Source organism: Myxine glutinosa, chromosome 1 (genome assembly GCF_964187855.1).
Source record: "Myxine glutinosa chromosome 1, kmMyxGlut1.1, whole genome shotgun sequence".
NCBI lineage: Eukaryota > Metazoa > Chordata > Myxini > Myxiniformes > Myxinidae > Myxine > Myxine glutinosa.
Genome location: NC_136261.1, coordinates 114,171,068 through 114,195,511, shown reverse-complemented (window position 1 = coordinate 114,195,511; position 24,444 = coordinate 114,171,068). Strand labels below are relative to the sequence as shown.

General features: G+C 47.7%; 1 long non-coding RNA gene across 1 annotated transcript in view; it reads left to right on the top strand.

Moving 5' to 3' along the window:
• Positions 1-23,965, top strand: part of LOC144889747 (uncharacterized) — a 66,502-nt gene extending 42,537 nt beyond the window's left edge. Inside the window, exon 3 of the long non-coding RNA XR_013622042.1 lies at positions 23,624-23,965. This is a non-coding gene — a long non-coding RNA (uncharacterized LOC144889747). The remainder of the gene's footprint in view (positions 1-23,623) is intronic.
• The last annotated feature ends 479 nt before the right edge of the window (positions 23,966-24,444 follow it).

Genomic DNA, 24,444 nt, shown 5'->3' with positions numbered 1-24,444 from the left:
CTGAGGTCCTGAGCGCTCTGTTTCAGGTTTTCATTTAGGATATCTCTGTACTTTTGCTCTGTTCATTGTTCCCTCAACCCTGACCAGTCCCCCAGTCCCTGCTGCTGAAAACCCCCCACAGCATGATGCTGCCACCACCATGCTTCACCATTGGGATGGTATTGGGCAGGTTATGAGCGGTGCCTGGTTTCCTCCAGACATGATGCTTAGAATTGAGGCCAAACAGTTCAATCTTGGTTTCATCAGACCACAGAATCTTGTTTCTCACACTCTGAGAGTCCTTTAAGGTGCTTTTTTGCAAACTCCAAGGGGGCTTTCATTTGACTTTCACTGAGGAGAGGATTCCGTCTAGCCACTCTGCCATAAAGCCCAGATCAGTGAAGTGTAGCAGTGATAGTTGTCCCTTCTGGAAGTTTCTCCCATCTCCACACAGGATCTCTGGAGCTCAGCCAGAGTGACCATGGGGTTCTTGGTCACCTCTCTTACCAAGGCCCTTCTCCTCCGATTGCTCAGTTTGGCCGGCGGCCAGCTCTAGGAAGATTCCTGGTTGTTCCAAACTTCTTCCATTTAAGAATTATGGAGGCCCACTGTGCTCTTGGGAACCTTCAATGCAGCAGAGATTTTTTTGTAGGCTTCCCCAGATCTGTGCTCCACACAATCCTGTCTCTGAGCTCTGCAGGCAGTTCCTTCGACCTCATGACTTGGTTTGTGCTCTGATATGCATTGTCAGCTGTGATACCTCATATAGACAGGTGTGTGCCTTTCCAAATCACGTCCAATCAATTGAATTTACCACAGGTGGACTCCAATCAAGGTGTAGAAACATCTCAAAGATGATCAAGAGAAATGGGAGGCACCTGAGCTAAATTTCAAGTGTCATAGCAAAGGGTCTGAAAGCCTGAACACTTATGTTAATGTGATTATTTCAGTTTTTTCTTTTTAATAAATTTGCAAAACTTTCTAAAATCCTGTTTTCTCTTTGTCATTATGGGGGTATTGAGTGTTGATTGATGAGGGAAAAAATGAATTTAAACGATTTCAGCATAAGGCTGCAACATAACAAAATGTGAAAAAAGTGAAGGGGTCTGAATACTTTCTGAATGCACTGTATAACAGGAGTGTCTGTCCGTCTATCCCGAAACTACTGCCACAGTTTTAGGGAAATCCCAACAAACCTTCTGTGGCCCACCAATTCCCAGCGGCTATCCTACGGTAGGAGGGAGGTTTCATATATTCCTCAATACAATTATGATTTTGAATTTTTTGAATGTATATATCTATATTTCTATATATATATATATATATATATATATATCTATACATATATATATATTATATATATTGTTGCGAATATGGAATTTGGCCTCCATATCCGCTTGTAAATATTCCCCTATTTCCCCAATACTCCCCAACTATCCCCAATCCCCCATTCCCTCGTCCCATTGTCTGTAAACAACACTCTGTAGAACCGACCTTCCCCTTTTTCCCCCATTAAATGTCGTGCCCAGGTCCACCGCATCTCACGTAGACAACTTTCGGACATCTTGCTAGTTATTCTTAGTTTATGTCAGTTAAGGACTCCTTTCCATTAATTCTGACTCTTCGTTGCACCAGAATGTGATTATATGGCACCAGTAGTGAGTTTAGGACCTTCCCATACCTCCTTCCATCTTCTTCCCCAAACAACAACAACAACAACAACTACAGCTACAACAACAACTACAACCACGGCGCGCGGGGGGAGTGTGCGTCCTCCCACCAGCTCGGTTAGCCGCCATGACCATGCGCTCCACGGGGTTACCACGAAGGGGCTCCCTGTCAGCCCCTCGTCAAGGGCGGAGCCGGTAACCCCCCCCGCATGCACCCAATGAGAAGCAACGAGCCGATTCCATCTGGGGCGGAGCTAACGAGCCGAGGGCGTGTCACTCCCCGCCGGATATACGCAGCGACTTACCGGATGTGAGGTCAGATGCGCCCCGAGCTTGAGAAGACAAGAGAGCCACCTCCGAGCGCTGAGAGACCTCCTGCATCTACTGGACCGTACAGTACCCTGTCCTTGAGCCAAGAGTGCACCTTGAGCCATCGATACCCGCTTTCCTTGCCATCAATCCCCGTGTGAGTCAGCCTTTTGTCCCGTTTATCTGTCGTCTGTTGGGGTTAATATAAGATTGTGTCTAAGTGCCTATCTTCCTTTGCTGTCCCTCTTGTAGTTGTAATCTAACCTTCCGAACGAATATAACCTCCTCCGGAGGTCTTGAGAACCGTATCCCTGGTGTCGTGTCATTTTAATCCCAGCCGTGTGTCTTTTCCTTCATTGACCTAGCGTAGCGCGATTAGTCAACGTTCGGGTATAATCGGGTAACTTGTGCAGACGTGGTCATACCAAACCGCTCGGTAAATAACATCCACCACCACGTCTGTAACAATTGGTGTCGAGGAGTGGAATTCGAACCCGGGACTAAATTTATTAGGCCCAAATTTGTAGTAGAATCAATTCGGAGCGCGTTTCCCGCGCGAAATTATAACGGCGAAATTTGATTTTGTTATACGGAAATAAAAACCCGAATTTTGAAAGTCGCGCTATGGCAGACCAAGACAGCTGGGGTCCGGTAGGGGAGAGTGAGGCAGGGTCGGTCCAGGACCAAATTGAGGGACGCGAGGAGAGCGAAGCAGTGAGGGCGGCAGGGTCGCAAAATAGCGTTGTCACGCACGAGGTGGCCACGGCGTCCACGCCCGCGACCGTGGCAGCGCCACTGGTGGATCCGAACCTTTTTATGTTGCAAATGAGGGCCCTTATGGAACAAATGGGTGAGCGATTGGAGGGCCAAATGGGGGTAATGGGGAACCGGATGGATGCTCAGGGTGAGCGATTGGAGGGCCAAATGGGGGTAATGAGGGACGAAGCGAGGGCTCGGAGTGAGCAATTGGGGGTAATGGGAAACCAAATGGGGGTAATGGGAAACGAAATGGGGGTAATGAGGGACGAAGCGAGGGGTACTGGTGAGGGATTAGACAATAATTTTAAGGGATTAGACGAGAAATTTGGGAAATTAGACAATAGATTAGGGGAAATACAGGAGGGGTTAATGGGGGTAGAAAACAGAATGGCCGCTCAAGAGAATCAAATGGAAGGGATGCAAAAAGGGTTAGAGGGGTTAGAAAACACCATGGAAGGCAAATTGAGGGACATGAGGGACCAAGCGGAAAGGGAAGTTAACCAAATGGGGCAGCAGATAGAGGGGGTCAGAATGGGGGTAGAAGCCAAACTGGATGCTCACAGGGAGGAAATGGAGCAGATGAGGGTGGCATCTGGGCAGGAGATGCAAGTGATGGGAGAGGAGATCAGGAGAGGAGTGAGTGAGGAGGTCGGAGGAGTGCGCGAGGAGGTGAGGCACTGTAAGGAGCGCATGGAGAAAGAGGTGAGAAAGGGGACTGTAAAATTGCAAGGTGGTATAGAGGAGTTGACGCTGGGAGTAGAACAACTGACAGTGGGACAAAAGGAGTTGGGGGACCAGGTAAAGAAGAACACAGCGGTAATAGAGGGTTTAAAATCGACACAGAAGGAGATGAAAAAGGACGTAGGGGTAATTAAAAAAGAGTGTCAGACGGTACATGAGGACCTGACGAGGAAAATGGACAAGGTGGTAGAGGTGATGGAGGTTAAAGAGCGGGAGGTGCGGGAGCACATAGACAAAAATAAAGTGGAGTTAGAGGAAGAACTTAAAGGGGCGCACGAAGAGATGAAGGAGGTGAAGCAGAAATTAGAAGAAGTGGAAGAAGGGGTGAGCGAAATTAAGAAGCGACGGAGAGAGGATAAGAAAGAGATAAAGGAGGAAGTAAAAGAATTGGTCCAAAGTCTGTGTTCGGATCGTGATGATGTGCTCATTAACCGGATGAGGGATTCGCAGGTGATGGAGGAGAAGCGAAGAGAAAGAGGACCCGGTGTAAGTGGTGACCAATATGGTCGTGCGTATGATGCGCCAGGTGATTTAATAAGCTTGGGGGTCGAGATAGACCCGGATGTTCGTGAGAGGCCACGAGTGAGGTGTATGGCTGGTCCGGAGGGTATGGAACGAGAGGTGCGAGGTGTGGGTGAGCAAGGTTGTGGTGGTATGGAATGGGTAGCGGGTTGCGGAGGTGTGACCCATGCATCGACACCAACAGGGGTAGTTGTTGGAGGGACCGGGGAGGCACGAGAGCCCCTTGGGGGTAATGTACTGTGGGGGCCCGGCCGGTTAGGCCCCGCGCTGACCCCGCAAGGGGCGACGCACGGGGTCCGGCAGGCGGGCAAAGACTCGCATGCGAGGTGGTCCCACAAGGTCCCACTCGCGCCGTATGACGGCAAGAGTGATCTACGCGCGTACCTGGCGCAGTTCGACTGTGTGTGTAAGGGCAACGGTTGGGGTGAGGACGAAGGTGGAGTACACCTGGTGGCCGCATTGCGCGGCGCGGCGGCGGAGGTGCTGACGGCATTACCAGCGGGTGCTCTCACCCTGCCAGCCCTCCGCGACGCCCTAATTAATCGATTCGGCATAGAACAGCAGAGCGAACTTGTTAAAGCTCAGCTCGCGCTGCGAAAGCGCAAGCCCCAGGAGCCATCGGGGAACTTGCCCACGACATTCGCCGCGCAGTGGGGATCGCACATGCTAGCATGGCAGCGGATTCCCGGGAAAGCCTGGCGCTGGACCATTTTATCCAGGCCCTCCCGGACATTGAGCTCCGGCAACAGCTCGCCATGTGGCGCCCGCAGACTCTGAGCCAGGCGGCTGACGCTGCGGCCCGTTGGGAAGCAGCGAGGCCCCTGGCCCGGGGGGGCGAGCGTCTCGCAATGGCGGTCCGCCAGGTGGGACCCCCGATGGAGGGCGGACCCCTTAGGGGGCCTGCCCACGACGTGGGTCCTGACCTGGCGGGCATGGTCCGGAGGCTGGTGGACCAGCGCCTGGCAGGACCTGGACCATGGCAGGCGGCCCCGGAGGTGGCCCGCGGTGGACCACGAGCGGGTAATCCAATTCGGACCTACAGGGGGGGAAATTTGGAATTCCGGAGGCAAGCACCTTATCAGGTGAGGTGCTATACCTGCAACCGTCTGGGTCACCTGGCGCGGCACTGTCGAGCCGCGCGCCGGGATGATCCCCGGCGGTTGAGGTCCTCAACTCCGCCCAGGGGGGAGCGGGTTAGCCGACCCCAGACACCCCCCCGCCAGACCCCGGGAAACTAGAAGGTGTCGGGCACGTAGGGCGGTGTTCGGCAGCAGAGGATGGAGGAGAGCCCTCATTGACGCGACAGGTCATTTATTGTGGCCAAATTGGAACCGGTAGCCTGACAATTAGATGCAAAATTGCCGGCGTGGGGGTAGACGCCGTAGTGGACACAGGAGCTAGCGCCACGATCATCAGCCCTGTGGTCCTTGATTCGAGCGCAGGTGGCTGGGATAAGATCCAGCGCCTGCAAAATTATAGTTTGCAGCTTGCTACCGGGGTAACGGCCCCGATCATAGGGCGTGGTTCTGTGACCCTCAAGTTAGGGTCGGTAAGGAGGGAGATAGATGTTTGGGTGGCGGAGGTGTGCGACCCATGTTTAATAGGGTTGGACCTGTTGACTGCCAGCGGCTGTAAAATCGACTTGTGCCGGGGGATCCTGCAGGTGGGAGTAGAAGAGCTGCCGTTAGGGGGAGTGAGCACGGCCGAGAGAGCGGAGCTGGAGGCTTCCGAGGCCGTGACCATCCCCCCAAGGGCCGAGGCGATAGTGCCGGCCCGGTGGGCAGCTCGCCCAACATGGCAGGAGTCCTGCGGCCTGGTCGAACCGGTGGCAGCGCAGTCCATACCGGGTTTAATCGTGGGCCGCACCCTTGTAAAAACGGACGGACCGGTAGTGGCCGTCCGAGTAATAAATATGAGTACAGAACCACGCACTATAGTAAGGGGCACGAGGGTAGCTGGCTGCACCCCAGTTGAGGAAGTCGCGACAGTGAGGGGCGAGAACGTCCAGCCGAGCCGACCCCGGGGGGAGCCTTCAATAACAAGTAGGAATTGGCCCGATCCCATTTGCGAGATGGTAAATCGTAGTAGCGTAGAGTTGGGAGGTACCCAGAGGGAGGCCTTGCACAAACTGGTTGGGTCCCATTTGGACCTCTTCTCCCTGTCCACCGAGGATATTGGACGTACGGGCCTGGTGAAACATCAGATCCACACCGGTGAGGCCCGGCCTATTCGTCAGGCCGCCCGACGGCTCCCTTGGAGCAAGAGGGCGGAAGCTGACGAGCAGGTTGAAAAAATGCTCGACGCAGGTGTGATCGAGCCCTCGGGAAGTCCTTGGATGTCACCTGTTGTGCTGGTCAAAAAAAAGGATGGGACCACGCGGTTCTGCGTGGACTATCGCCAGCTAAACAACGTGACACTCAAGGACTCATATCCCCTGCCAAGGATTGATGACACCCTCGATGCCGTTGCGGGCTCAAATTGGTTCACAACTTTGGACCTCAAGAGTGGGTATTGGCAGGTGGAGATGGATAGGGCAGGGAAGGAGAAAACGGCATTTTCCACAGGTAAGGGACTGTATCAGTTTACTGTGATGCCGTTTGGTTTGTGTAACGCCCCCGCCACCTTTGAAAGATTGATGGAGCATGTACTGGGCGGCATGCCATGGCAATCATGCCTGGTGTACCTGGATGACGTCCTGGTACATGCCCAAACGTTCCCCCAGGCAGTAGCTAATTTGGACCAGGTGTTCGGGTGCCTCAGACAGGCAGGGTTGAAGCTGAACCCGAGTAAGTGCACTTTGTTTGCAAGAGAGGTGGCCTATCTAGGTCACGTGATCGGCCGCGAGGGGGTAAAAACGGACCCAGACAAAATTAAAGCGGTAGAGGAGTGGCCCGCACCACATACCATCAAGGAGGTGCGGGGATTTTTGGGACTCTGCTCCTACTACCGGCGCTTTGTGGCGAAATTTGCGGAGTTGGCCCGTCCCCTCCACCGGCTTACGGAGAAGGGGACGCGATTTAATTGGACACGGGAGTGCCACGAGGCCTTCCAAAAATTGAAGGGGTGTCTAACATCCGCACCCCTTCTAGCTTACCCCACTAGCGACGGGGCATTTACCCTGGACACGGATGCGAGCCAGGAAGGATTGGGCGCAGTTTTGTCTCAGACACAGGAGGGCGTGGAGAGAGTGATTGGTTATTATAGTCGGGCCTTAAGTAGGCCCGAGAGAAATTATTGCGTCACTCGCAAAGAGTTATTGGCTATGCTGGCTGCCATGAACCATTTCCACCCGTACCTGTACGGGCGGAAATTTTTGGTTAGAACTGACCATTCCTCCTTGCAATGGCTCCTTCGGTTCAAGGAACCAGAGGGCCAAATTGCAAGGTGGTTGGAAAAGTTGCAGCAGTACGATTTTGATGTGGCCCATAGGGCCGGGAAGGCCCATGGTAATGCGGACGCACTCTCTCGGCGTCCTTGTCTGGGGGAAAACTGTAAATTTTGTGCGAGACACGAGGAGAGGGAGCAATTGGGCGATTCGGACCCGACCCTCGTTGTCCGGGCAACCCGGGTGAGAGGGCCAATTTTGCCACTAACCGCGGACGAAGAATTTGGAGAGTTGGCTTGGAGCACGGCCCAGCAGGAGGATCCTGTTCTGGGGCCGGTGTTCCAATGGGTCAAATTGGGGCAAAGACCAAAGGGGGAAGAGGTCACCCCCCTCGGGGCGCAAACAAAGGCGTATTGGGCTCAGTGGCAGACCCTGGAATTGAAAGGCAACATCTTGTATCGCAAGTGGGTGGAGGTTCCCTCTGATAGAACTTCCTGGCTGGTGATAGTCCCTGACAAATTCAAGAACGTCATATTGCAACAGGTGCATGGTACCCGCTCCGGCGGCCATTTGGGCAGGACAAAGACAATATCTCGGGTCCGCCGGAGGTTCTATTGGGTGAATATGGGGCGCGACATACAGGACTGGTGTCGGAGATGCGACGCCTGTTCTGCCAAAAAGGGACCAGCACGGAGGATGAGGGCCCCCCTTCAATTACATCAGGTGGGGGCCCCCCTTGAGCGGGTGGCTATGGATATTCTAGGACCGCTGCCCCGCACCCGCCAAGGTAATAAGTATATCCTCGTTGTAATGGACTATTTCACCAAGTGGCCGGAGGCCTACGCCCTCCCCAACCAAGAAGCAGGGGTGGTAGCGCAGGCCTTCGTGGAAGGATTTGTGTGCCGGCATGGGATTCCACAGGAGTTGCACACCGACCAGGGACGAAATTTTGAGAGCAAATTGCTAAAAGATGTGTGCAGTCTCCTGTCAATGCGGAAAACCAGAACAACGCCTTTAAGACCTCAATCTGACGGGATGGTGGAAAGATTCAACCGAACTCTAATCCAACAACTGGCACTGTTCACCGCCACCCGGGATGACTGGGACGAACATCTCCCTTACTTGCTCATGGCCTACCGAACCAGCCAGCACGGGGCCACCGCATGCAGTCCAGCGTTGCTTATGTATGGGCGGGAGTTACGGGCTCCCGCCGACTTGCTATGCGGTCCCGTGCCAGACACAGTGGTTAACCCGCCGAGGGAGGGGTACGCACGTCACCTAGAGGAAGGCATGGAGCTAGTCCATGCCTTCGCCCGCCGCCAACTCCATCTGGCGGGGGAAAAGATGAAGCGCAGGTACGACGACCGGAGCCAGGGGAGTCAATACGCTCCGGGGATGAAGATTTGGTTCTTTAATCCCCGGAGGCGGAAGGGAAGGTGCCCAAAACTCACCTCCCCCTGGCAAGGCCCAGGAGTCGTCCTGTCGCAAATCTGTGACGTGGTCATTAAGATCAAAATGGGGCCACGAGCCCTCCCTCGGATCGTCCACGCCGACCGGATAAGACCTTACACCGGCGAGCAGGCGCCCCCGTGGATTGCCTCGGCTTTAGATGCCGAGGCGGGACCCAGTACCTCTGAATAAGGGGGGCTTATTAGTGCCAGAGGACTGGGGGATTGAGGAGCGATGTGCCCGGTGGGTAAGAGTGGCATCCCTGCCACCCTGCCCAAGTGGGGCAAATGCGCAATAGATTATGGGGTGTATGGCAGTGAAAACTAGCCCGGGTGGGTTAGGATATTGTAGGGATCTAGCGAAGATGACATTAGGTAACGTTAAGGTTAGCTAGTGACTGATACCTGTAGTGGGGACGCAGGTAGTTTAGAGTGGATGATAATGACGTGGGAGCGCAATAGTTTAAAGGGACGACTGGGAAGCGCAAGTTTCAGAGGGGAGTAGTTAGCTGAGATGATGCCGTGTGTGTGAGGATTGAACAGGTGAGGATTGAACAGGTGTGATCGAACAGGTGTGATTGCACAGGTGTGCAACTGGACAGGTGTGTGGAACAGTGTGTGAGTAGTGAGTGTTGTGGATCAGCGCGAATGCGCTTGGGGAGAGAAGGGTGCAGGTGGCACCAGGTGTGAGAGCACAGGTGTGCAAGTACAGGTGTGTGGAGAGAGTTGGAGTAAGTGGTACGGAGTGGTGTGCATGGTGCGAAGGTGTGGATGGGGGAAGAGTGGACCCCTTTCACGAGTACCCGGGGCAGGTAGTGTAAGTGTTAGGTAGAGGGTATAGGTAAATTGTGGTTGGATATTGGCATTTGTGGTGCGGTTGCAGAATGGTGTTGTGAATGGGTGCATTAGTGTTGTGGAAATGGCTGGGCGTGTAGCCTGTTAGTGTGTGTAGTTGGTTGGGCACTCCACCACTGTGAGGATGTCGGCCAGGTGAGGCCGCAGGTGGGCTCTGGGAGCCGGTAGTTGTGAGTGGGTGCCTGAGGATCCCGGGTGTGGATCGGGCAGCCCAGTGCCAGAGAGGGCACCGAGTGGGGAGAGCGCCAGAGGGCCTTCCCCAGGTAGTTAGGTTAGGGTAAGGAGCAGGTAAGCTCGGAGGCAACTGCAGTGGTGGAGGTGTGCAGGTGGGTAGACCCACTGGGAGAGGTACACGCCACAGCCCAGAAATTGTGCGAGGGCACCGGGAGATGAATCGGGGGAGTGAGACCCCAAATTGAAAAGCACCACAGTTTGGCCAATGGGAATTGGTTTTTAGAACCCATAGTGTAAGAGGGCCAATGGTTTGGCCGGAGAAAGACCCCGGGTAGTGTAAAGTTGTTAAAGTCATTTAGGAAATAGTTAGGATTGATGAGCCTGTCGCACCATACGCAGCCACTTACCTGTGGTGATGATGATGACTCCACACCTGTGTTTTCTTTGTTCTGTGTGCAGGAAATGAGAATTGCTGTGAGGATTTGTGAGACGCATCACGACATGGATGAGACATTGGGGTGATTCCATCTCTCCCTCCCTAGGAGGGACTGATGATGAATTGGTAATGGCAAATTTTGATGTTGAGTTGGAGATGGCAAATTTTGATGAGAGTTGAAAATGGCAAATTTGATTGGTTAGGAGGGAGAGAAGACGAATTTGGTTTATGGGAGGAACGGGGAAGACAGTAGGGATGTTTGTTGATTTGTAAAGTAGATGTTTATGGGTAGTGTTGTGTTTTGTGGATACAGTAAGGGGTAAGGGAGGGGCCATGTAGGTTACCTGGTGGGGGGGGGGGGGGGCGTACGGTAGGAACGTACCTGTCTCACCTGGTTCCCATGTGCCCCCAGTGTGCATCATCTTGTATTGCGTGCACTTTTGCGCCCTTACCACCTTACTCACTTGTCTGCTTCTTTTGTCTCCCACCTCCGAGGATCTGGCTTTGGGGTAGAGAGAGAGGAGAGAGAGGTGCTGGCTACGCAGTTGTGGGCCTGCACTTTCGCTGCTTGCTGCTTGGATCGATACACCATATGGACCGCAATGTTTGTGGCCACCCACAATGGACCGCAGTTCTTATGCGGCCAAGCACCACCCGTGGATGGACCTATGGGTCAACGTGGCACCTATGCCATACAAGGTGAACCACTTATAGTTGGCCCCCTGACGGCCACAATACAGAAATGGACGCGGTTGGCGCCTTTCTTGATTTTTTAAAGAAGTAAGAAGGCCAAGTGCACCACATGAAGGCAAGACCAGCGGCAGAACATCGGCCGGCTGCGACACCACACAATGATTCATAAACACTTTATTGGTGCACCGGATGGTGCTCACTGTGTGATGGGGTGGTGCTTGATGCTTGGAAGGGGTGCTCTGCACATTATTAAAGGCCGTAGGCCACAGAGCACTCGTGGGTTGGTGTATCGATGCTGGCATGCGTGCTCTCTCTATGCATAACATCTGCATGTGTTCCTCCAAAAAAACAGGTCCTGGATCGTAGTGTAAATATCAGCGTAGTCTTGTGTAAATAATGCTCCCTACCGGCTGTATGTTTAGTTTGAGGATTCTTTCCGGATTTGGTTATCCTGTGGGTGTGTTTCTGTGAGGAGAAGGGTGCAACGTCGCAGGGGGACATATTTACTCATTTGTGAATATCTGTAAAACTGTCGCACTCAGGGTAGAGTTAATAGTAGAGGGAACTACATTGCGTGCCACACTAAAGTAGGTAAAAATTTATCGGGTCGGGACGCCCCGAGGGTAGAGAAGGGTGCAATGTTGCGAATATGGAATTTGGCCTCCATATCCGCTTGTAAATATTCCCCTATTTCCCCAATACTCCCCAACTATCCCCAATCCCCCATTCCCTAGTCCCATTGTCTGTAAACAACACTCTGTAGAACCGACCTTCCCCTTTTTCCCCCATTAAATGTCGTGCCCAGGTCCACCGCATCTCACGTAGACAACTTTCGGACATCTTGCTAGTTATTCTTAGTTTATGTCAGTTAAGGACTCCTTTCCATTAATTCTGACTCTTCGTTGCACCAGAATGTGATTATATGGCACCAGTAGTGAGTTTAGGACCTTCCCATACCTCCTTCCATCTTCTTCCCCATACAACAACAACTACAACCACGGCGCGCGGGGGGAGTGTGCGTCCTCCCACCAGCTCGGTTAGCCGCCATGACCATGCGCTCCACGGGGTTACCACGAAGGGGCTCCCTGTCAGCCCCTCGTCAAGGGCGGAGCCGGTAACCCCCCCGCATGCACCCAATGAGAAGCAACGAGCCGATTCCATCTGGGGCGGAGCTAACGAGCCGAGGGCGTGTCACTCCCCGCCGGATATACGCAGCGACTTACCGGATGTGAGGTCAGATGCGCCCCGAGCTTGAGAAGACAAGAGAGCCACCTCCGAGCGCTGAGAGACCTCCTGCATCTACTGGACCGTACAGTACCCTGTCCTTGAGCCAAGAGTGCACCTTGAGCCATCGATACCCGCTTTCCTTGCCATCAATCCCCGTGTGAGTCAGCCTTTTGTCCCGTTTATCTGTCGTCTGTTGGGGTTAATATAAGATTGTGTCTAAGTGCCTATCTTCCTTTGCTGTCCCTCTTGTAGTTGTAATCTAACCTTCCGAACGAATATAACCTCCTCCGGAGGTCTTGAGAACCGTATCCCTGGTGTCGTGTCATTTTAATCCCAGCCGTGTGTCTTTTCCTTCATTGACCTAGCGTAGCGCGATTAGTCAACGTTCGGGTATAATCGGGTAACTTGTGCAGACGTGGTCATACCAAACCGCTCGGTAAATAACATCCACCACCACGTCTGTAACAATATATATATATTATATATATATATACATATACAGACTTGGCATTTAATATGGAATTTTTTTTTTTCCTTGACTTGGGTTTACTTTCTGAACTCAGTATATCAATCTGGTGAGTTTATTTTACGCTTAGGTGATTTCTTTGTTAAAAGAACCATGTCACTGATTGTCTATCGTAGCAAGAAGTCAATAACAGGATTATATCACAGGTGGCGTGACAAAATGTACAGACAGGTACATTTGACGATTGGCTTCACAATCGGGTATATAAGGGTTGTTGCATTCTGTATTGGTGGAAAACAACTGCTGCATGTCTACAAAAGTTCTTGCCGCTTCCTCTGGAGATGGCCGTCAACTCGACAATGCTGTTTGTCATGGACTGGTGGCTTTACGAAATTCCGCCATGAAACAGCGTGCTCTTGCTCAGCAGTATGGCATCACTCAAGGTCAGGTGTCAAAGATCCTGAAACGAAATGCTCAGAGGGGTGTCCCTACTCCAATACCGAGGCCAGGATGTCCCCGCAGAACCACAAGGAGGGATGATCGCCAGCTGCACCGGTTAGTCCGCAATGGCCGTACCAAGTCAGCTAATCGGCTTAGGGCTGAGTGGCAGCAACTGACAAATGTGCCTGTATCCAGAAGGCTAGTCAACCAACGACTGGTTCAAGCAGGCTATCGTGCCAGGCATCCCCTGAGAAAGCCACGCCTGACCAGACAACACCGCCAGCGCCGATTGCAGTGGACCAGAGAGCACCGTCAATGGCAGCCAGGACACTGGAATCACGTGATCTTCTGTGACGAGTCTAGATTTCTGGTCTATCGTCAAGATGGCCGCATCCGAGTGCGCAGACAAGTGCATGAAGCCTACAACAAAGATTGTATAGTGCCAAGAGTCCAAGCTGGTGGTGGTGGGGTGACCGTTTGGGCTGCTTTTCATGCAGGGGGCAAAGTTGACCTGGTTGTTCTGAATGGAAACCTGAACCAGTTCAAGTACAGGGTCATTCTGGAAGAAACATTGCTTCCATTTGCTTGTGCAGCCTTTTGAGGAAACTTTGTCTTCCAAGATGACAATGCAGGGCCTCATCGTGCTCACATGATCCAACACTTTCTTGCTGACCGTGGTGTAGAGCATATGGAGTGGCCTGCCATGTCCCCTGATATGAATCCGATAGAGTACTTGTGGGCATAATTAACGCATCAAATCGACAACCTGGACCAGCAGGCTACCTCTGGGCGTGAATTGCAGCAGGCTATTGTAACTGCATGGCAAGCGATTCCTGTCCAAACCTTGGCAAATCTCGTGAACAGCATGCCTCAACGTGTACGTGCTCTCCTGAATGCTCGTGGGGGTTACACGAAGTACTGAACTGTAATTTTACTGTCCGTAATCCCAGTTGTAGTTTAACTTTTGTTTTTGTTAAAAACATTTTTGGCTAATGTGCAAAATAAAGAGATACTTCTGGAAAACATACAGAAGTTTAACACAGTACTGTCCGTGAATTGAGTTCGATATCAGTTTACATCACTTTCAAGGATCAATTCATTTGCTTCGAAATGTCAAATGTGGTATTTGTTTCTTCTAAAGGTCACATTAACAAAATCTAGAATAATTTCAACATAATTCCAATGAACTTTTGGTTCGAAGTCATCTTGAAAAGTAAGTTCAAACTCACAAAAAAAAATTCCATATTAAATGCCAAGTCTGTATATACATATATATATATATATATATATATATATATATATATATATATATATATATATATATATATATATATATATATATATATATAGCACCCACCTCCAGTTGGTTGGATTTTGCACATTACTTTTTGAAAAAAATATAGTCTCTATATTGCAAGAAGATTCTATAGCTGTTTGCGTGATGTGTGTCTAAATGGGTCTAAGAGGTTGAAAGGTCTAAACCATCGATGGGGTATAAGGGATATAAAAGTCGTCAAAAGGGTTTAAAAGGTATGTTCCAATAGTTATTGGGGTGTAAAGAGTGTCAATTTCAAAAGAGTAAAGGGTTTGAATGAGTGTAAAGCTATGAAGGTTCTTAAGAGGTCTAAAGGCTCCAATGGTTCTGAGCAGGTTAAGGGGTGTATAGGGTGTATAGGGTTTAAGGAGTATAATGTAATGTACTTACAGAAACATGGTTACATCTGGACACCCACAATTAAACTATAAATATTGATGGATTCCACTTGATTTGACTTGAGCGCTCATATGCTGTTGTTGTTGTTGTTGTTGTTGTTGTTGTTGCTGTTTCGTATGCAGCCTGGGGCTGCTGGTTTGCATCATTTCTCTGGAAGTGCATTTGTGCCGCTGATGCAGTGCCCCAATTACTTGTAAGCTGGTACTCAATTCGCCGACCTCTGTAGGATGACAGGCTGAGTCAACCCCCTGGCGTCAATTCAACGATCAACTGGGATCCGAAATAAGGATCCTCGGATCCCAAGCCAGCACCCTAACCGTTAAGCCAACACCAGGCTGTATCGCGGCAATGCTGCCATGCAGCCCATGGAGACAGTATTGAGAGGAAGAGATGTACAATAATTGATTGATTAATTGTGTAATTAAATATTTAAATAAATAATAACTGTAAAATAATTAATTTCTTAATCAAATGGAGAGTAGCATACCGAAACCACCCGTGTTTCTTCCAAAGCTGTAACTTTTTGAAAATGAATTAAATAATTAAATAATCAAAAATTAAATAAGTCATTGATTAATCAATAAATAATTAAACGATTAATTGATTAATCAATAAATCAAAAACACCTATTATAGCGACATTACTTGGTCACTGTCGTGTCCAAATATCAGCTTCCAAGCTCAAAAGGTGCCTGAGATATTGCCCAGATGAGAAAGAAAATAAATAAGTGACTAATAGTTAAATTAAATGTATACTCATCGTAAAATAATTAATTTCCTAATCAATTGACTAATAGCATACCTAAACCACCACTGTTTCATCCAAATCTATAACTTTTTGAAAATTAATTAATGAGGTAATTAATGGAATAACTAATTAATTAACCGATTAATTAAATAATTCGATAATTAATCAATAAATCAAAAATACCCTCTACAGTCAAATCACTTGGTCACTGTCGTGTCCAAATATCAGCTTCCTAGCTCAAAAGGTGCCTGAGATATTGCCCAGATGAGAAAGAAAATAAATAAGTGTTTGTCAGATGTCATGTCAGGTAAAAATCCTGTTACCGCGATAACTTGTTTAAAATGAGTTATCATTAAAGAGAGCCATGATTCCTGGCATTTCCACTAGTTGTTACCTGCATAAGTAGGTTTACGTTAAGAACTCAGCTGATGGATAAGATAGCAAGACAATATAAAGACGATAAACACTTGTACGAGCAGGCAAAGACAAGACCTCAAGGTTCAGTGATAAACATAAAGTAAAGTACACTCTGATGCAAAATTTGATTGAATATACACATTACCATTCCCTGAAATAAATACAACAACAACAACATGCATTTTAAAGGCCATTTTCCCTGCTAGAGCGGCTTTAGCCTTGCGGTCCCCATGACAATCTTCTCCATTTTGCCCTATTTTCTGCATCTCTCCTTGTTAACCCCCTTGCCCGCATTTCTTCTTCCACCATCTTTAGCCAAGTCTTTATCGGTCTTCCCCGTCCTCAACTTCCTTCTACATTCATTTCCATCACTCTTCTCAACCAGTCACTTTCATCCTTCCTCAACACATGACCAAACCATCTCAACCTGTTCCTCTTCACAGCATCCATCACAGGCTCTATTCCCATCATCTTTTGCAATTCATCATTTGTCTTCCTCTCTCTCTCAACGATACTCCGCACATCCGTCGAACCATTCGCATTTCCACCCTTTCCAACCTTCGTTGCTGCTCTACATTCATTACCCATGTCTCACTCCCATAAATCATAACACTTCTCACACATGCAGCATACACCTTTCCCTTCAGCTTCAACGACACTCCCCTCATCATCAGCACGCCACTCAGTTCCCGAAACTTCTTCCATGCACATCTCACTCGAGCAACCGTTGCCGAGTCTGATCCACCTTCTCCAGTCAGCATGTCTCCGAGGTAGCAAAATGTTTTCACACCTACTATTCATCTTCCCTGAAATAAATAAAAAAGGAAAACAAGGATGATCTGTTTGAAAAGAAACATGGAAAAGTTAATCAAGTCACATTGTAAATTGCACCAAAAATATTATCATGGTGTTATTTCTTTGAAAGGCATTCTGCATCATGTTTTGGCATGGCCTTTGTTGCTGATTTGATTGATTGTCAGTGCTTTCCATGCATGAATGGCATCATGATAATCACACCCAGAACATGGTTGTATCATCATTCATCTCAAGTAGTTCCAAAGGTAATTATTTAGTCTTTCCACAGCGTGGCTCTGCATGTCCACATTGTTGGAATAATACATGGCTCAAACAATCCTATTTTGCATTACTCTCTTATTTGTAGAGCTTATTGGAGATAAATCACATGGAGGACAAATACATTAGTAAACAACAGTTCACTTCCTCATGAATTGCATTAACATTATTAGAAAGGGTGTTTTGTCCTGTGTTCCCCTCATAGTGGAGTGGCTTTTGGAAATGATCATGACACGCTGGCCCAAAGCACAAAATTTGGCACAGTTATACTTTAGGACCATACAAAACTTTTGAGAGGGGGCTGCCCGATTTTCGAGGCCCAGGTCAAGGTCAGGTCAAGGTCAAAGGTCAAATTATGTGTTTGTCACGTTTTTGCCATATCCAGCTCATAGCTGTCATAGAAACATTATCTCAGTGTCTAAATAATCATTTTTAAGGACAAGGAATCCATTTGTATTGTGGAAAATATCCTCAGGTGCTGCCATATTGTATTTCAAGGTCAGGTGAAGGTCAAAGGTCAAATTATGTGTTGGTCATTTTTGCATCGGTGTTTTTGATGTACATCGATACTCTGAGGGAGGATACTGGATTGGCCAGTACAGAGGAGGTCGCGGCCTGCATGACTTATGCTTCACAATGTCCGCGACAGAGACACAGTCCTGTGCATGGCAGTCCTGCGTTCCTGCACGTGCAATTCTTTGAACAAGTGGGTGTCGCCTTACATCCGCACTTGAGTAGTTCTCTACAACTAAGAGCAGCAGCTGACAGGGTTGTCCAGGTTGGACGCCACCCGGTATCTGCTTTGGTCCACCCAAAGCCATCTGGATTTGGTGCAGCTAGGATGGGCTTCAGACTCTCTCTCCAAATGCTGGCTTGGTACAGGCATCGATTTACATGCTGGAGCAGTGCATTCTGAGTTGGAGGAAGCTTCTCCATCATCTTCACTCTCCTTGGGAATAGCTCCTGTCGAAGGTCATTCACATTGACATGTGGGGTTGTGTTGTCGTACATGATACAGGTAAACCGCTCGATCACATTGAATGCTGGAGATGTAATCACCTGTGGAACAAACGCAGTCAGGGACGTAATGGTGAATCCTTCTGTGGCTGTCGGGTAAGCTTTCCATGCCTTCCAAGCTGACTTTTTGCCTTTACCACTGAATTGGGATGTTACATCAGAGCCAGAGAATGCATGGAAAAACGGCAGAGCACGAGCTTTGTCTTCCCCAAGTTCCTGGCAGATTGAGTTGACATGGTAATAGCGGAAGTGTTTACCAGTATCAAAGCCAACCCATAGTTGCATACCTGGATGGTGCTGCACAAGATCATGAAACACTCCCACCAGAATCACAATCACGTCTGTGTCTACGGATCTGATGAGAACAGTAGTCGCCCCTTCCCTTAGGGCATCGTTTACATGAAGACATATTCTACTGTCTGCTTCTTCGTGATCACTCTCTCCCATTGTGATGTTAGCCTGATTCGATTGGACTCGTGGACCAGATGTAATGTAAACCTGTTTGGTAAGCGGATAGTCGTGTTTGACTACGTCCTCCGTCAGCAGTGCGAAAAGCTCCTCCTTGTTGGTAGGACCCCGTAGAAAGCCAGCGAAGTTACTTGGTAACTTCGTATTGCGGGATACCTTTCTACATAATACTTTCCCTCATTTCTCTCGAGTTGTGGCTTCGAGGCTGTCGGGTCGGTAAGTGTCCCAAACGATGTCCATCCTGGAACAGCCTTGAAGTTGCCTTTCTATCCAGGGGATGAAGATATTGTCACTGTATTTGCCGAACGTAGAAGTGTTTTCTTGTGGCAGGGCATGTACAATGGCAGCACCATCAACCACTTTGGCGTGTGACTAAGACCAAGTTTTTTAGGTTATATATAAGCTGGATTTTGCAAAAATATGACAGACACATAATTTGACCTTTGACCTTGACCTGACCTTGACCTGGGCCTCTAAAATCGGGCAGCCCCCTCTCAAAAGTTTTGTATGGTCCTAAAATAGAACTGTGCCAAATTTGGTCCTTTGGGCCAGTGTGTCACAATATCACTTAAATTTGGACTTTAGCCACCCCACTATCACCTGAAGCAGATTCAGGTCTGGATAAGAGGTGTAATGGTGGCGTCACCGAGCTTTACGTGCTTGTAATAGGGTCCTGAGATGGTGGCCTGTGATTGACTCTGCATCGATTCCCGTGCATGTGCTGGATTTGTGGAGAACTACACCAGTACGCCAGCCCTGTACACGCGGGTATGATATATATATATATATATATATATATATATATATAATTATATATATATATATATATATATATATATATATATATATATATATATATATGCCCAGCCATGTATGTACCTAGCTACCTGCTTGGTAAATGACCACACCCTGGCCTTCCTCCCTTTCAGTTTCATGTTAAACAGAAGGAGTGAATTTCATAAGTCTGCCACGAAAAACGCCATGTTAGCACCAGGAAGTCATGTTATTATCCAACAGTTGTGGGATATGTAGATTACAGGAGATCTTTGCTCAGTTCTGTAAGTAAAACTTACCTCACGGATGTCGGGATTCCTCCAAATTTCTTTGTTTAGTGTTATAAAGAGCATTAGCGACTGTTAAAAAATCTAATCATACGTGTTTGTGGTTTATAATATTTTTACTTCTGGTAGAAGCACAGAGTTCTATAAATAAACAAGAGTGCGCACTTATCACGTGATCCTATGCCGTTTAGAAGAGTTAGCCGCCATTACCATTACCTGACGGGAGAGACACCGTGATCCTGGGTCAGGTGGAGTGGTGGACTCACTCCTATGGAGGAGGTCCAATTGTATGACCATGCATTCTGGCCCTTCGGGGTCAGGATGCATGTGTTTTGATTGACCATGTGCTTCAGCCTTTGGGTTGAGGTGCATGTGTATGCTAATGGGACAGTCTTGATAGACGATGTGCCTTGGCCGTGGGGTCAAGGTGCACGTCTAAGGCTGTTCAAATGTTTGATTTTTTACCTTTTTTTATTTAAAAAAAGGCAGGCTACGGTGCTGGCCTTAAAAGCACCATTACCTGACGGGAGAGACACAGTGATCTTGGGTCAGGTAGAGTGGTGGACTCACTCCTATGGAGGAGGGGTCCAATTGTATGACCATGCATTCTGGCCCTTTGGGGTCAGGATGCATGTGTTTTGATTGACCATGTGCTTCAGCCTTTGGGTTGAGGTGCATGTGTATGCCAAAGGGACAGTCTTGATAGACGGTGTGCCTTGGCCGTGGGGTCAAGGTGCACGTCCAAGGCTGTTTAAATGTTTGATTTTTTACCTTTTTTTTAGTATAACAAGGCAGGCCTTAATGCTGGCCTTAAAGGCATTACCAAAGAGGGCAAATCAGCGCTGTTTACGTCAGCCGGCCGCGACATTCAAAACACCACAACAGTTCCGTTTTGTTGATGTTTTACCGCATGTGATGTACTAAAGCTGCAAGAATATTGCTGCCAAAATGCCACATTCCTGTGCCGTTTGGCGTTGCTACAACAGAAGAAAAGTGGGGATAAATATTTCTTACCACAAGTGAGTATGTGGAATATTTTTTTTAGTGAAAATTGTCTTCATTTCGTGACTTTTCAGCACATAGTCGGTAGCGCAATGTAAGTCAAATGCACATCATGATGCATAAGCTTAGGCCTATTTCAGTTACGTCAGGCCAACACTCGGCAGGCAGTTGTGACTGTTTGATGACAAAAATAAACCTTTCACAATCTTTTTGTCAAAGTCATTTCCTCGAAAAGTGACAGATTTTACCCTGAGCAAGCTTAAAGTAATAAATTTCAAGTTAGCAAGAACATGAAGAACGTTAATGATTATGAATATGATTGAATGCATGAATGAATGAATGAATGCATGTCATGACACAACTGAATTCATGTTAGTTTAGCTAGGACTTTAACTAAACTCACTTTTATGTCCCCAACTTCAGTGGATGCATGCAAGAAATCTAATTTATCTATCATAGCACGCCTGGAGGTAGATTGGTAGAGATTACAAAATATTATAAGCCTAGCCCTAGAGCAAATATAAGGCTATTATTACATGATTAAGCCCTTACACTCTCACACTTGTGCCAAATGTACCACGGAAGCAAGGCCTACAGTGGAAGCAGGGGCATATCTACGGAAAATAGCGCCTATGGCAAGCACTGAAATTGCGCCCCTGGCCAAACATCTGACACCCATATTTTAGATAACTTTACCATAAAATCAGCTCAAAAATACAAGTCAAGCTCGTTAATCTTTTAATTAACAAATTATGGCACTACATGAAAATTACAACTGCACCTTCCTTGCTTTCACTGATGCAAATTGGTCTATGATGTGCTCAATCAGTTTTTTCAGTTTCTTCTCTTTCTACACTCAGCAGAGCAAGATCACAGAGTCTGCCTTGACCCATGGAGGCTCTCAAATACGAAAGTATTCGTTTTAACTTGCTGAATGATCTCTCACAGCTGGCGATGGAAACTGCGATGGTTAGCATTATCTGAATAGCAATGCGAAGATTGGGGAAGACGCTCTCATCTCCATACTGAACAATTAATTCGAGAAGCTCTTCAGGTCTTGATATTTTCATGTTGGCCCGACCCGATAGCAACATTCTGCAATCCAAAATTTCTTCATATAGTTGCTGTCCATCAACATCAGAGCTGTACAATTCGCCCAAATTTTCGCACTTCTTCTTAAGGTCGTTACTGTCGGTGCCGTAACACAGTCCATCGACATCGAGAAGAAACCCAAACTTGGCGTCAGTGTCGTGCAAACGAGCGAACCTTTCATCCATTTCTCTGTGAAGACGGTCGAGTGTTCCCTTCATGACTCTTTCCATTTCTATCCACTGTGTGAAGCACTCCCGACGATTCTTAGCATTTTCATGAACACTAATCCTTTCAGGTGCTTTCCACTGGTTGAATCCACTTTCCTGGTCCAATGAGGATTGCTGGTCTGACCGGGAACGGGAATAGAGAAGACAACAGATACAAAATGCAGACTTTTCAGAAGAGGACTTGACCAGCCATGAGCGAGTCACTTCCTCACCACGACCATCTCCCAATTTCCTCTTGAACCAAGTTTTGTTCATTGAGCGGTTATTTGTTGGTAGGAAAGGCCCCTCACTGTTCTGGAAATACTTCGAACCCAGCTTTATTATTTCTGTTCTCAACGCGTCAGGCAGAATTGCTTTTCCAGTATCCTTGTCGAACTTCAGAAGTCCAATGTCATGCTGTTCAATCACTTCTGGTATGACAGTTCGAGGCTCTTCGACACCATCCAGTTCCACTAGGTTCAGTGTCGTCAGGTTCAATCTCGTCAGGTAAAATCTCATCAATAAACTCAACATCACCACCACCACCACCGTCCTCCTCTCCTGTCATGTCCACGTTCTCTCTGGCAGCCTCACTTATAATCTCGTCATACTCGGATTTATCTGACTTGACTTCCTCCTCGGCTTGTGACACATTTGTACTTGATCCACCTTCGGATTCTAACAAACTTGTAGCAGGTGCAGGCGACTCCATGGAATGTGTCCAACAACTTGTTCCGGGCTTTTCAAAGAAGGGCATGAAGAACTTGCTCGACTTCTTGGCTTCCTCCGTTTCCAACTTTCGTCTCTTCCGCCCTTCAGCTCCACTTTCCTTCTTCTTCGTGAAGAAACGTTTCATGGTCTTCTTACACAATGCTCTGAAATAAGGAAATGGCACTTTCAATAAGAACATTAAATTTTACAGATTTTGCACAAAATTCTAGACTACCTCCCTAGTTTGCGCAGGAGAATGGTCTTACTGCCTGTTGGCACTGAGCAGTGGTACTGTGAGGTATGTGGTCATGTAGCTCCCAGCACTGTATTTTTACCTAATAATTTATATAAGTGGTTTATCAATCTAGCCATCCTAGTGCTTCTCACCCATGATAATCAAAGACAGATCATACATCTGAAGAAAATTCTTTTTTGACTATCCGAGGATGGCTTGTCTGACTTTAATAGAAACTGCTCAGTGCCCCCCCCCCCCCCCCCCCTTCAAGTGGTGCCCAGGGCACGTGCCATACCTGCCATACCTTTGGTACGCCACTGAGTGGAAGGAGAGGGAGGGGATCGTGTAGGCATAATTGTGAGGTTTGGGTGACGTTTTTCAACAGCATGAAAATCTAGTGGGAAAAAATAAACTGGGATAGGCCCTATGGCTCTGCCTAGCCCCTAGCTAGGCCTGATGATACTAGTACTAGTAAGTAGTGATAGTACTACTACCATGACATATCATATGTTTTTAGGGCCAAGATTGATAAGTAGGCCTTGGAACCGAGACTACACTACCGACAGCTTATTAAGCAAAATGTCTAAACTTTGATGCCTTCAATTGTGACTAGACTACAAAGGTCATAGGTTTTCTAGTGTTACTGATGTGCTGTGCAGTACGTCCATGCTGCCTTTTCGGTTTACAATTTTTAAAAAAGTTTATTTATCTTTCAATTTTAGGAAAACATTGTGTACAGTACTACTGAAGGTGGACCCAGGAGGACATCCTCCAATCTGTTGAAGTCAGTTCAGTTCCAAGTCCTGAATACCGTGCATGGTTCTGTCTTGTCAGATCTGAATGAACACTGCCTCGACCAATACTTGATGGAAGAAGATGATCATGTCACTCAGCTTATAAAGAAAATCAGCTCCTTATTCATTAGGACTATTCTTCATCATCATGGCAGACTGTACACAGAACGTTTTGTCAATGAAAATAAGCCATCAAGGAAATACCAACTGACAAAAACTATTTTGTTTTTAGGACAATAAATTATATCACTGTTGTGATGCTCTCCTGGGTACGGTACATGTTGAAATGCCTGAAAATTGTGTGTATCAGCAGAATGTGGATGTGGATTTTACGAGATGCCTATTGCCTATGACGGATGTATTGCAACAATAAATGGAACTGAGGAACATTTGGAAATATGCATGAACTTGAATCATGTGAATTGAATAGGCCTACACTCATGACAATGAACCATGTGAATTGAATAGGCCTACACTCATGACACTGAATCATGTGAATTGAATAGGCCTACACTCATGACACTGAATCCCTCAGGCTACACTAAAGTTACAGCATGACGGCAATCTGACGACGGACTTTTCACACTAACTCAAGTTCAGAATTGAGGGAACATTATGCTGTACTTTGTTGGATTGCATACTTCATTAGACATTTGAACTGATTTTGTTTCCATTTTAGAATGATTGTTATAGTGTTACCCCGGATTATTCCATGGAATAGACTGTATTAGCTTACCAAGTTAAAGCTTAACTCACTGCATTATAACTGTGTATATCGCCGATACAAATGACTTCTGTTCAAAGCTGTACATCAGCATTCAGCCCTAAATTGTCAATTTAAGGTAAGAAAATACACTCTTT